The sequence below is a fragment of the Pleurodeles waltl genome, chromosome 11, assembly GCF_031143425.1.
Source record: "Pleurodeles waltl isolate 20211129_DDA chromosome 11, aPleWal1.hap1.20221129, whole genome shotgun sequence".
NCBI lineage: Eukaryota > Metazoa > Chordata > Amphibia > Caudata > Salamandridae > Pleurodeles > Pleurodeles waltl.
In genome coordinates, this window is record NC_090450.1 from 908,826,568 (window position 1) to 908,839,045 (window position 12,478).

A 12,478-nucleotide genomic window follows, 5' to 3' on the forward strand; every position below is an offset into this window, starting at 1 on the left:
GAGCTCCCCAATTTAGTTCAGCCCCAAATTCCACCACCCAAATCGTATTGTGGAGACATCAAAATTATCTATGGCAAAACAAACTGGTTTTGTAAGGCAGGCACCTGTGTTTTTGGTCCTGGGTTTGGCGGCCATATAGAGAAACACACTAAACCCAAACATTTCTGGAAACTAGACATTCGGGGGAGTCCACAGAGGTGTGACTTGTGTGGATTCCCCAAAGTTTTCTTACCCAGAATACCCTGCAAAGCTGAAATGTTGAATACAAACTCTATTTTTCTTGCATTTCTGTCACACAAACTACAGGAATATGCTGGGATCCACAAAATTCCTACCACCCAGTGACTCCTCACCTGTCCTGATAAAAACACTACCCCACTTGAGTGCCTACACCTAGTGCCTGCGTCAGGAATGGATCACCCCAGGGTCAACAGCTGCCTCATGTAAGGACCAACATTGACTGTTGTGTGATCTATTCCTGTCGCGGGCACCAGGCCTACCCACACAAGTGAGGTATCATTTTTATCGGGAGATTTGGGGGAACGCTGGGTGGAAGGAAATTTGTGGCTCCTCTCAGATTCCAGAACTTTCTGTCACTGAAATGTGAGGAAAACGTGTTTTTTTAGCCACGTTTTGAGGTTTGCAAAGGATTCTGGGTAATAGAACCTTGTCAGAGCCCCACAAGTCACCCCATCTTGGATTCCCCTAGGTCTCTAGTTTTAAAAAATGCACAGGTTTGGTAGGTTTCCCTATGTGCAGGCTGAGCTAGAGGCCAAAATCTACAGGTAGGCACTTTGCAAAAAACAGCTCTGTTTTCTGTCAAAAAAATGGGATGTGTCCACGTTGTGTTTTGGGGCATTTCCTGTCGCGGGCGCTAGGCCTACCCACACAAGTGAGGTATCATTTTTATCGGGAGACTTGGGGGAACATAGAATAGCAAAACAAGTGTTATTGCCCCTTATCTTTCTCTATATTTTTTCCTTCCAAATATAAGAGAGTGTGTAAAAAGACGTCTATTTGAGAAATGCCCTGCAATTCACATGCTAGTATGGGCACCCCGGAATTCAGAGATGTGCAAATAACCACTGCTCCTCAAAACCTTATCTTGAGCCCATTTTGTAAATGCAAAGGTTTTCTTGATACCTATTTTTCACTCTTCATATTTCAGCAAATGAATTGCTGTATACCCAGTATAGAATGAAAACCAACTGCAGGGTGCAGCTCATTTATTGGCTCTGGGTACCTAGGGTTCTTGATGAACCTACAAGCCCTTTATATCCCCGACACCAGAAGAGTCCAGCAGACAAAATGGTATATTGCTTTCAGAAATCTGACATCGCAGGAAAAAGTTACAGAGTAAAACATAAAGAAAAATGGCTGTTGTTTTCAGCTCAATTTCGATATGTTTTTATTTCAGCTGTTATTTTCTGTAGGAAAACCTTGTAGGATCTACACAAATGCCCCCTTGCTGAATTCAGAATTTTGTCTAGCTTTCAGAAATGTTTAGCTTTCCGGGATCCAGCATTGGTTTCACACCCATTCCTGTCACTAACTGGAAGGAGGCTGAAAGCGCCAAAAATAGTAAAAATGGGGTATGTCCCAGTAAAATGCCAAATTTGTGTTGCAAAATGTGGTTTTCTGATTCAAATCTGCCCGTTCCTGAAAGGTGGGAAGATAGTGATTTCAGCACCAGAAACCCTTTGTTGATGGCATTTTCAGGGAAAAAACCACAAGCCTTCTTCGGCAGCCCTTTTTCCCCATTTTTTTGGAAAAAACGAAATTTTCACTGTATTTTGGCTATTTTCTTGGTCTCCTCCAGGGGAAACCACAAACTCTGGGTACCATTGGAATCCCTAGGATGTTGGAAAAAAAGGACGCAAATTTGGCGTGGATAGCTTATGTGGACAAAAAGTTATGAAGGCCTAAGCGCGAACTACTCCAAATAGCCAAAAAAGGGCTCAGCACTGGGGGGAGGGGTGGGGGGTGGAAGGCCCAGCAGCTAAGAGGTTAATAGCACTGTACTGGCCACCAACAATTTGGTTTGGGAAAGCGAACGGGCAGCAAAGACGCACAGGATAGTCTAGCTTACCTTTTCTCATCCTACTCTGGAGAGTCTGTTGGCACAGGTAGCTTTGTCAAGAAAGAAGTAATCGTGCTTCCTACCACTCCGGGGGGTAGTGAATCTAAGAAATTGGGCATATTACGTCATAAGGTGTTTGCATGTAGAAACTGACTTTACTGCAATACAATATGATATGCTTATTGTCAGGATGTTAACGTGGTTTATGTTGTCCAGCTTACCTAAGCCTTAACTGCTAGAATTAGGAGCTGTTCTACTTGAACAGGAGGCTTTTCGTCCAGCTGTGAAGGGATCTGTAGTCCAAAGTCTTACAACATGATCATCCTGGACTAGAGAAACAAGGTAGGAGGAATGTTGTAACCATGCCGCGATTGGAGCTGGGAAACAGCTGAAGAGGAAAGATCACAGTTCACGTTGACAGGCAACGTGTTCTTAAATGCTGCACTCCGCGTTCTGTTGAGCTGCTTTGCGTCCTGAACACTTTTATGCCTCCATGCTCACAGCCGCTCACAGGCATGTTCCATTAGGCCTTCGGACTACTGGGTGTGGATAGTGACGGCGATGCAGGGCTGGTCAAGAGGTGTCAAAGTCTGGCTGCTTCTTCCTCTACTTGTTGAATGTCATTAATTCCAGAAAGTCATTCTCCTGTCCCTCTTCTAATCAAGTGAACACCTCCATTTTCAAGAGACTGTCCTTGGAGTAACTTCAACTCCCTCAGCCTTTGGAGCGTCTACAGATTTGGATTTACATTTTGAATGTTTTTGGTGGTGAAAGGTGTTAGAAATGGGGCCTCTAGTTGGCAGTCGGTTTGCACTCTTTTGAAGTAGGGATCCTCACTCTTGTCAGGATAAGGGAGATACCTGCTCGGATAATCCCTGCTCACCCCCTTGGTAGCTTGGCATGAGCAGTCAGGCTTATCTCAGAAGCAATGTGTAAAGCATTTGCACATAACATACAGAAATAAGTGAAAACACTACAAAAGGACACCACACCAGTTTTAGAAACATAGCCAATATTTATCCGTGTAAAACAAGACCAAAATGATAAAAATCTAACATACAGTGTTAAAGATATGAATTTTGCAAGATTTACTCAAAAATACAGTTCCTTGAAGTCGATAGCTCCACTGGGGCTATCAAGGTGTCGTGATCAACGGAACCAAAAGTTCAGGCCATCTGCGGCGTTGCAGGTCAGCTACGGTGTTGGGAAGACCCGCAAAACAGTACCTTTGGAATTGCATGGTGTTGTGATCCTCGCGGTGAGCTCCGGAGAGCGGCGTCGCTGGCGTCGCAGTGTCTGTTCTGGAGTCGGTGCAGGAGTCGTAGGGCCCTTGAAGTCAGACGCCTTGCGTATCGAACTTCCGGCTGATGAAGTCAGGAGCGCTGACGTGGATGGCGTTGGGGCTGCGGTGCGAAGCAGGACAATGCAACGTGCAGCGCCCACAGGTCACAGTGCAGGCAGCGGCTCGGTGACTGCGTCCAGCGGCGTCGTGAGACCAGGGCTACGGTATGAAGAGGGGCATTGCGACGTGCGATGTCACCAGGTTACGGTACCAGCAGCGGCATCGTTGTTGCTGAAGCGCTGTCATCGATAGGCCCAAGTCAGTGGTGCGGGATGGGACGGTGCTTCATGACCCTCATGAGCGGTGTCCAGAGGACGCGGTGTGGGCAGGGATGCCTGGTGACGACACTGGAGTCAATGATGCTGGCGTCGATGGACCGGGGCTGCGGTGCAGGACGGGACGGTGCTTTGTGTACCTCACAAGAGGTGTCCACAGGCCACGGTGCAGGCAGCGGCGGCGGTGTCAGCAGGATCGGCGTTGTTGGGGATGCCCAGGCTGCGGTGTGAGCAGGTGATGCTGGAGTGCGGGGCCCACAGGTCGCAGTGCGAGCAGCGGCTCGGTGAAGTCGTCCAATGATGGCGTCCGTGAGACCAGGGTCACGGTGCGAAGCGGGGCAATGTGACTCTATGCGGCGTCGGCAGGTCACGGTACAGGCCTGTGGCTTCGTTTGTGGCGGTGCGGTAGTTTCTCCTCTTGAACAGCACAAAACACACAGCTCCCAGTGCTGCAGGTCGAGGAAACTGAAGTCTTTGGTGTCCCTGAGACTTCCAACAGGAGGCAAGCTCTACTCCAAACCCTTGGAAAACTTTCTCAAGCAGGACACACAGCAAAGTTCACCCTTTGCACCCTTTTCAGGCAGAAGAAGGAACTGCAGGCCAGTCCAGCAAAGCAACACAGCAAAGGGACAGTACTCCTCCTCTAGCTCTTCAGCTCGGCAGAGGTTCCTCCCGATTCCTGAAAGATTCTAAAAGTCTGGGGTTTTGGGTCTTTTTCTTATACCCCTTTCTGCCTTTTAAGTTGGCAAACTTCAAAGCAAAGTCTCAAGTGTTTGTGAGATCCTTCCTTGGCCAGGCCAGGCCCTAGACACACACCAGGGGGTTGGAGACTGCATTGTGTGAGGACAGGCACATTCCTTTCAGGTGTGAACGACCACTCCTCCCTCCCCTCTAGCTCAGATGGATCATCAGGATATTCAGGCTACACCCCCACCCCCTTTGTGTCACTGTCAAGAGAGGTGCAAAACAGCCCAACTGTCAAACTGACCCAGACAGACAATCCACGAACAGGCAGAGTCACAGAATAGTTTAAACAAGAAAATGCCTACTTTCTAAAAGTGGTATTTTCAAACAGACAATTTAAAAACCAACTTCACTAAAAGATGTATTTTTAAATTGTGAGTTCCGAGACCCTTAACTCAATATTTTTATCTGCTCTCAAAGGGAATCTGCGCTTTAAGGATACTTAAAGGCAGCCCCCATGTTAACCTATGAGAGAGATAGGCCTTGCACAGTGAAAACTGAATTTGGCAGTATTTCACTGTTAGGACATATAAAACACACTAGTATATGACCTACCTTAAACATACAGTGCACCCTGCCCCTTGGGCTACCTAGGGCCTACCTTAGGGGTGCCTGACATGTAGTAATAGGGAATGTTTTTTTTCATTTTTTTTTTTCAATTAATTTGTAAAGCGCGCTACATACCCGTGAGGGTTTCAAGGCGCTGGTGGGGGGGGAGGTGCTGCTACTGCTCGAAGAGCCAAGTCTTGAGTAGTTTTCAGAAGGAAAGAAGGTCCTGGGTCTGTCGTAGATCCGGCGGGAGGGTGTTCCAGGTCTTGGCGGCGAGGTAAGAGAATGATCTTCCGCCGGAAGATTTGCGTCGGATGCGGGGGACGGAGGCGAGGGCGAGGTTAGCGGAGCGGAGAGGCCGGGTGGGGGTGTAGAAGCTGAGTCTGTTGTTCAGGTATGATGGTCCGGTGTTGTGGAGTGCCTTATGTGCGTGGGTGAGGAGCTTGAAGGTGATCCTCTTGTTGACGGGGAGCCAGTGAAGGTCTCTTAGGTGGGGGGTGATGTAGCAGTGGCGAGGGATGTTGAGGATGAGTCAGGCGGAGGCGTTTTGGATGCGTTGGAGGAGTTTGGATGAGATACCGGTGTAGAGGGCGTTGCCGTAGTCGAGTCTGTTGCTGATGAGGGCCTGGGTTACTGTTTTTCTTGTTTCTGTTGGGATCCATTTGTAAATTCTGCGAAGCATGCGGAGGGTGTTGTAGCAGGAGGAGGAGATGGCGCTGACCTGTTTTGACATGGAGAGTGAGGAGTCGAGGGTGAAGCCGAGGTTTTGTGCGCTGTCGGTGGGCGTCGGTGGGGGACCCAGCGTGGACGGCCGTCATGAGTTGTCCCAGGCGGAGGGGTTGCGCCCAAGGATGAGGACCTCTGTTTTGTCCGAGTTCAATTTTAGCCGGCTGTCTCTCCTCCAGTCGGCGATGTCTTTTAGTCCCTCGTGGAGGTTAGTTTTGGCGGTGTGTGGGTCCTTGGTGAGGGAGAGGATGAGTTGGGTGTCGTCGACGTAGGAGATGATGTTGAGGTTGTGCGGACGGGCCACTTGTGCGAGGGGGCCTTGTAGATGTTGAACAGCGTTTAGGCCTGGCAAGTGGGTACACTTGCCAAGTCGAATTGGCAGGTTAAAAATGCACACACATACACTGTTGTGGCAGGTCTGAGCCATGTGTACAGGGCTACTAATGAGGGTGGCACAACCAGTGCTGCAGGCCCACTAGTAGCATTTGATTTACAGGTCTTGGGCTCTTCTAGTGCACTTTACTAGGGATTTACCAGTAAATCAAATATGCCAGTCATGAATAAACCAATCAACAGTACAAGTTACACAGAGAGCATATGCACTTTAGCACTGTTTTAGCAGTGGTAAAGTGCACAGAGTCCTAAAGCCAACTAAAACTGGTCAGAAAATTAGGAGGAAGGAGGCAAAAAGACTGGGGATGACCCTGCAAAAAGGGCCAGCTGCAACAAGAGGTGTATGCAAAACTTAACATTTTGGGAATATGTCTTGCTCCCTGCTGCTCAGCCTGAAGCATATATGGAGATGCGTGTTGTGTATCGCTTCTGTATTCCTCTATGCCTTTCCAAAATGTTTGTGTCTTGCATAGTGATCTATTTTTATCTTATCCAGACTCCAGATGATTGGGTGTTTGAGCGACCAGCCGGAGCCTTCCTGCTGTCTTTTGTGTGATGCGTGATTGTGATCACTGTGCTGGCTGGTGCCTTCTTACTTCTTCCTGTGCCTTCTGTCAGCTGGTTCTTCCTGCAGTTCACTGTGATTATGGGCTCTTTTATTAATCAGCACTTCTGCCTTGTTTGTAAGTGGCATTGAAGAGGTGCTCTTAGCCTCCCAGGCTCTAGTGGGCTCGTGTTGCATTGTGTTTGTTTTTTCCTCCTGTGATGTTGCAGATAAAGACAAAATGCTGCTGCTGATTGGTCTGATCATCAGCATTGTCTCATACGTCTTCATTGTATTTAACCATCTCGGGCGTGAGAGATTCTTGGTATTCCACATCAGGCCGCCATACCACATCCCAGTAGTGGTCTTGGTTATACGTGGTGGTTTTCTTATTCACACAGTTCCGTTTTAGGCTGTGTTATGCCTGATTGTCAGCAGCCACTGTGGCATCTATGATGAAGTGAAAGTAGTGACTTTCCCCTGGATCCTCGTGCTGTTCTGCATCATGTACGTTTCACTTTTAGGTTGCGTTTTTAATCACAGACGAGGTCTGCATGGGATGTTTAGTGCCTGCTACGCAATCACTAGCTTACTGAGTCTCATGGCCGTGTGGTTTTGTATAGGAATATCAGCTGCTGTGTACCCGAGCTGTCCGCTTGTCTGTATTGGACACAGTAAGTGCGACATTTCTGAACTGGCCACTCCCTTTTAGTCAGGCTTGCAGGCTTTACATTAAATTGCCAGGTCTTTATCATACTGGATGCCAGAGAGTTCTAGGGGGGAGAAGAGTGTGGCATTGGGGTATTTGTACAGCAACAGCTGTCCAGTTGATCGGAGGGGGTGGGATGTTTGTGTTTGAGGCTTTTTGCCAATGTTGAGGTCGTTTGATGCCCGTCCCTGACTGAGTTTTGAGTCTCTACTGAGGGCCTGGACAAATTAGGGTCCCTCAACAGCTGAAGAGTGTTTAGTTCAGCCTGCTGGGTCTCCTGTGTGTAGATTTCCTTTCCCTTCTTGGCTTTTCACAATAGGATCCATAACTCTATGTCCCCAGACTACCATGTTGGCCTCCAGTTAAGCATGGGGGTCCTTTTTAGAGACAATGGTAGTTTCAGTTCAGCAGTCCCTTTGTCTATAGTAAAATCATGTCTTCTTACATATTTACACATTGCATGTTCCATGATAGACATTCTTTCTCTGAGCTGTGACATGTTTAAAGGCTTTCTCCTTGGTATTCCAGCTTGGGCTGCAGGAAGCAGGTTCTCACCTTTGCTTGCAAGTACTGCTGTTAAAGTATTTCGAGGTCCATGGTCTATCAGTTTGGGGTCTCTATATGCCAGTCTGCTGGCTTTAACGATGGTGGAGCCCAGTGCTACAATGATTGTTGGCACTCCCTAATGACCACCTCTGCCATGGATTCCCTCACTATCACCATTTAACAGAGCCTCTGAAGTCTCCTTAACCACACCACTCCTTAACCTCCGCACGCTCTGCAAGATCTACAGGTGGATCCCTACCAAAACCAGAAGGATAGTCACCCAGGCCCTCGTCAGCAGCAGACTGGACTACAGCAACGCTCTCTACGGAGGAATCACGGCCAATCTCCAGAAAAGACTGCAACGAATACAGAACGCCTCCACACGCCTCATCCTCGACATCCCCCGCCGCAGCCACATCACCGCCCACCTGAGAGACCTACACTTGCTCCCCGTCAACAAAAGGATCACATTCAAGCTCCTCACCCATGCCCACAAAGCACTCCACAACGCCGGTCCAGCATACCTCAATGATCGACTCACCTTCTACACCCCGAACAGACAGCTCTGCTCCGCCGACCTTGCCCTCGCCTCCCTCCCGCACATCCACAGGACAACAACCGGCGGCAGATCATTCTCCTACCTCGCAGCCAACACCTGGAACACCCTCCCCATCCACTTACCACAGACCAAGGACCTACTGACCTTCAGGAGACACCTCAAGACCTGACTGTTCGAGCAGTAGCAGCTTTCCCCCCACCCCCCCAAGCGCCTTGAGACCCTAACGGGTGAGTAGCGCGCTCTACAAATGTACTGATTGATTGATTGACACTCTCTCTGAAGTATAGGGTAGAGTGTCAGAGCATAGGGACAATCAATCCTACATGTGTAAATCAGTGTATAGGAAATGTTAATTAAGACAGAGGACTACAAGATGTAGAAGTCACAGGTCATCCATAGTGGTAGGCAGTATAGTTTAAGAGTACTTGTTCTGGTGAAGCACAAACTCAGGATTTAAAATGTAACACCGTGGTTGGGGATTCACTTTAATGGTAAGAATTGGTTATTTACCCAAATTAACCCTTTTTTCAACATTAGTATAATGAAAGACTGGGGAAAAATCATATCGCTCTGATCTATACCTCCCAGGGAGCTCTTTGATGACAATAGTCACTGTTCTTTCTTAGGATTTTAATTTATAAACTGCAAGTAATAAAAGAATCTCTCTGACAAAAGCAGTAACACTCCGACCTATTTATATTATATCCACTCTGTGATCTGCATGGTACATGTTCACTGCAGCAGACATAGTAACCAATCTGCACTTCCCTATGACGAGTTAAAAGTTACACTAGACAGAAATCCTATATTTCTCCCCAGGCAGAACATTAATCACAGAGTTAACTTGACATTTTTAATGTTGCCTGAGCATAGCTGGAGGAAGGAACACTGGCAGCAGGTGCTTTTAAAAATCATAACATACCTGCAAACACTGCGCCCCCACCCAAACCTAGCACCCGGTGCGGTGTCACCGATTGCACTGCCCTAAAGCTGGCCCTGAATTGCCAGTCTTCTTGTTAGACTTCTAGTTTCGTCTAGTCGCTTGGCCTTTAGTACTGCTGTTTCTTCAGTGGTTCCTTGACCTTGGCGATTTTGAAAATCTTCTTTCATTGTTTTTGTTCTTTATGATTTGCTTTCCCCATGAAGAAGATAGCAACATCTGATTACTCTTCTTTGTGAGGAGCTGCATTCCTGTGCAGGTCAAGGGACCTGCCTTTGTCTTGAGGGGTTATCCTCCTTCAATAGTTCAAAGTTTTTTTTTATACTTGCAACTTCTTGTTCCTTTATTCCTATGAGCAAAATGCATATTTGATACTGTTAAAGCCTTTAGGGCATTGTTGGTATACCTGTCTTTCGCTAGTTTTTTTTTAGGAGGCCGGCGACCTTGTTTGCAGCTGTTGGATGGTGTCAAGTCCTCTTTTCTGTTACTTGGCTAATCCTTCCTTTAGGTTTTGGCAAGCTGTGCTTCCTACTGAGAAAAATATACAATGCACCTACTGTAAGGCCACCTTCTGGTCTGCAGCTTTTTATTTTTGTTTTAGTATGTTGGTTCATGGATGTGTGTGATTGTGCCTTGCTGTTCCTCATTTCCAGCTCTGGTTTCCTGAAGTGAGTTTACTGTGTTTGGTACCAGAGCACAAGCTGACCGTCCCTGCCTCCATGGAGACACTGTGCCTTCTGTGTTTGTAATTTGAAGATATTTCTGAAGAGAACTGATGTGTATCTGGGACACTTAGAGTCATTCCAGTACTAAAAATGTATATTTTTCTAAGGTGTGCTGTTGAGATGCATGTACTGTTAAAAAGATTGAAATTCTCAAATGAAGGCTAATTATTATAAGGTTCAATTGGCCCAGCAGAAAATTGTGGTGTTACAATGAGTCTGCAAAACTGACCACACGTGCTGAGAAAAGATGTGGAAAGCGCCTTGCAAAACTGGTTTAATTGTAATGTGTTCCGAGGAATATTATGTAAACCCGGTTGTAAAAGAGCACTTCCGCTTCTCCAAAGGAGGGGGTGTAACAAAGGAACCACCTGTCATTTTAAGCGGCGCCGCCTGAAAAGAGAATGATCATAAAAGGACACAGCGAGTGAAGAAAAGTCTGCCCATCTACAACCAGTAAATGTCCTGAGGTACATTGTTGGCTGTCTGCGTGAGACGGGTTGTTTCCAATACATTACCTACATTCAGAGTGGGTTTCGGCTTAATTGCTTGCTTATGCTTGATTTGTTTTTTTTGTTTGGTTCTCTTCCTTGCTCCAGACTCAATGGCTTTCTTCCTTGTTCTTGTGTTTTTCCCGCCAAGGAGAATTTTGAGCTCGGTATATTTATTTGATGACGTTTCCTTCCACGGCCAACTTCAGGGTTTGCAGTGGCTATGAGAGTCCATCTTCTTTCCTTCTCTCTCTTTCTGCTCCCTGTCTCCCACACTCCTTTCTTTTTAACTGCAGGCTATGTTCCTCATTGAGAGTCTGATTGCAACCCCACCCACCCCTTGCGCTTTCAGCACACTCCACCGCCCTATCGGCCATTTCAATGTTTTTGAAACATTTCAAGATGGGCGTGTGCCTGGCATGCAATATTGAATGTAATTTCTCTTTTAGAAAGTCCTGGGCAAAGATTTCTGCCCTGAATGTGCATCCATCCGTAGTGGCTATCTCTGAAAAACTATGACCACTGGACATGTGCGGGAGGTCATCTTGCAATGGTTAAAAAAAACAAAAACAAGCATTTGCAATGCAATGGGTCTCGCGTTGGCTCGCGTTAGAGCTATTAGCACTGTAAATTCCTAACTGGACTTTTCTTGCCACATACATTGAAAACGAAAAGTAATACAGTTGATACAAGCCAATTCAAAGCGCCACGGCCGCCAGAAGCGTGAGCACAAAGGAGAAACATAAAAAGAAACTTGCTCGCAGTCAAACGTATCGGCAAATGTGCAATTATCCATGTGCAGGGTTGATGGCCAAGGCGGTAACAAAACCACCCCAAGGAGTGACAAACATAAAGCATTTACCAACAATAACAAAGGATTTTTGAAAGGCAAGCCCACAAATGAGTGATAGTGATGGGCGTGCGGTGGGCGTGGTTAAAAGCCCACGGATAGACTACAACACGTCAGAGTGCTTATGTGCTGGACCTAATTATGGTGGCTGCCTGGCAATAGCACAAACATAATAGCTTAAAATACATTTAAAAAAAGATGCTTTGGTGAAGCTAGTAGCTTTCACAGCTGAGACATACTGGTTTGGCAGTGCTTGTAATAATATTTCTTTTGTTTGAGTTGGATAGATTTTTATTTCCATTACATCAAGGTACACTGCTCGGAACTGGGAAGTCCCACTAGGGATTCACTGTGAGACGCAGATCAATCTAGGCACTTCAGTAGTTATAAGCAAAGGCCCTCACACACCTTACTGGGTGTTTTGCCTCATCCTCGGACCTGGTCCTCGTCTGACCAGTGCTGCAATGTCTGACGGGCCCTACAGGTTTTTTTTGCCTGCGATCTTTTAGATCACTGCCGTTTGAGTGCAGGAGTAGATTGGCCCTGCAGGTGAGCGAGGGCCTTTGTTTCTAACTACAGAAGTGCCTATATTGATCGGCGTCTCACAGTGAAACCCTAGTAAGACTTCGCAGTTCAGAACTGTGTACCTTGATGTAATGTATATACTTGCTGGGGGACTGTAGACTGGACCGACATTATCCCCTGATCCCCTCATTGTATGAAATCGATTTATTTCCTCCAGAGACAGTTGGTGTGGTATTTTTGTTTTTGCTCTTGTTGTGATCATGACCTCTCTGCTGCAGCAACTATTAGCATACCTTCAGTGTGATAATACTTACACCTATCTTCAAAGTCTCTCTTTTTGCTTGAATGGAGCATCACACCTAAGACTGTAATAATAGTGCATGCTGGCATATAGTGGAAATAGTATAACGTCAAATGCAATACTATAAAGACCGGACATTCCACATCACTTTTACTTGGTGGAAAAAGTATGACATCATAACT

General features: G+C 46.7%; 1 protein-coding gene across 4 annotated transcripts in view; it reads left to right on the forward strand.

Annotated features, from left to right (window-relative positions):
- The window catches only part of HVCN1 (hydrogen voltage gated channel 1), a 264,968-nt gene that overhangs the window by 145,410 nt on the left and 107,080 nt on the right, over positions 1 to 12,478 (forward strand). Inside the window, exon 1 of one of the 4 annotated variants that reach the window (XM_069214862.1) lies at positions 10,513 to 10,599. The exons of the other annotated variants lie outside the window; for them this stretch is intronic. The gene's annotated coding sequence lies outside the window, so the exon portion shown is untranslated. Of the gene's footprint in view, positions 1 to 10,512; positions 10,600 to 12,478 lie in introns of those variants that run through there. 4 annotated transcript variants of the gene reach the window in all.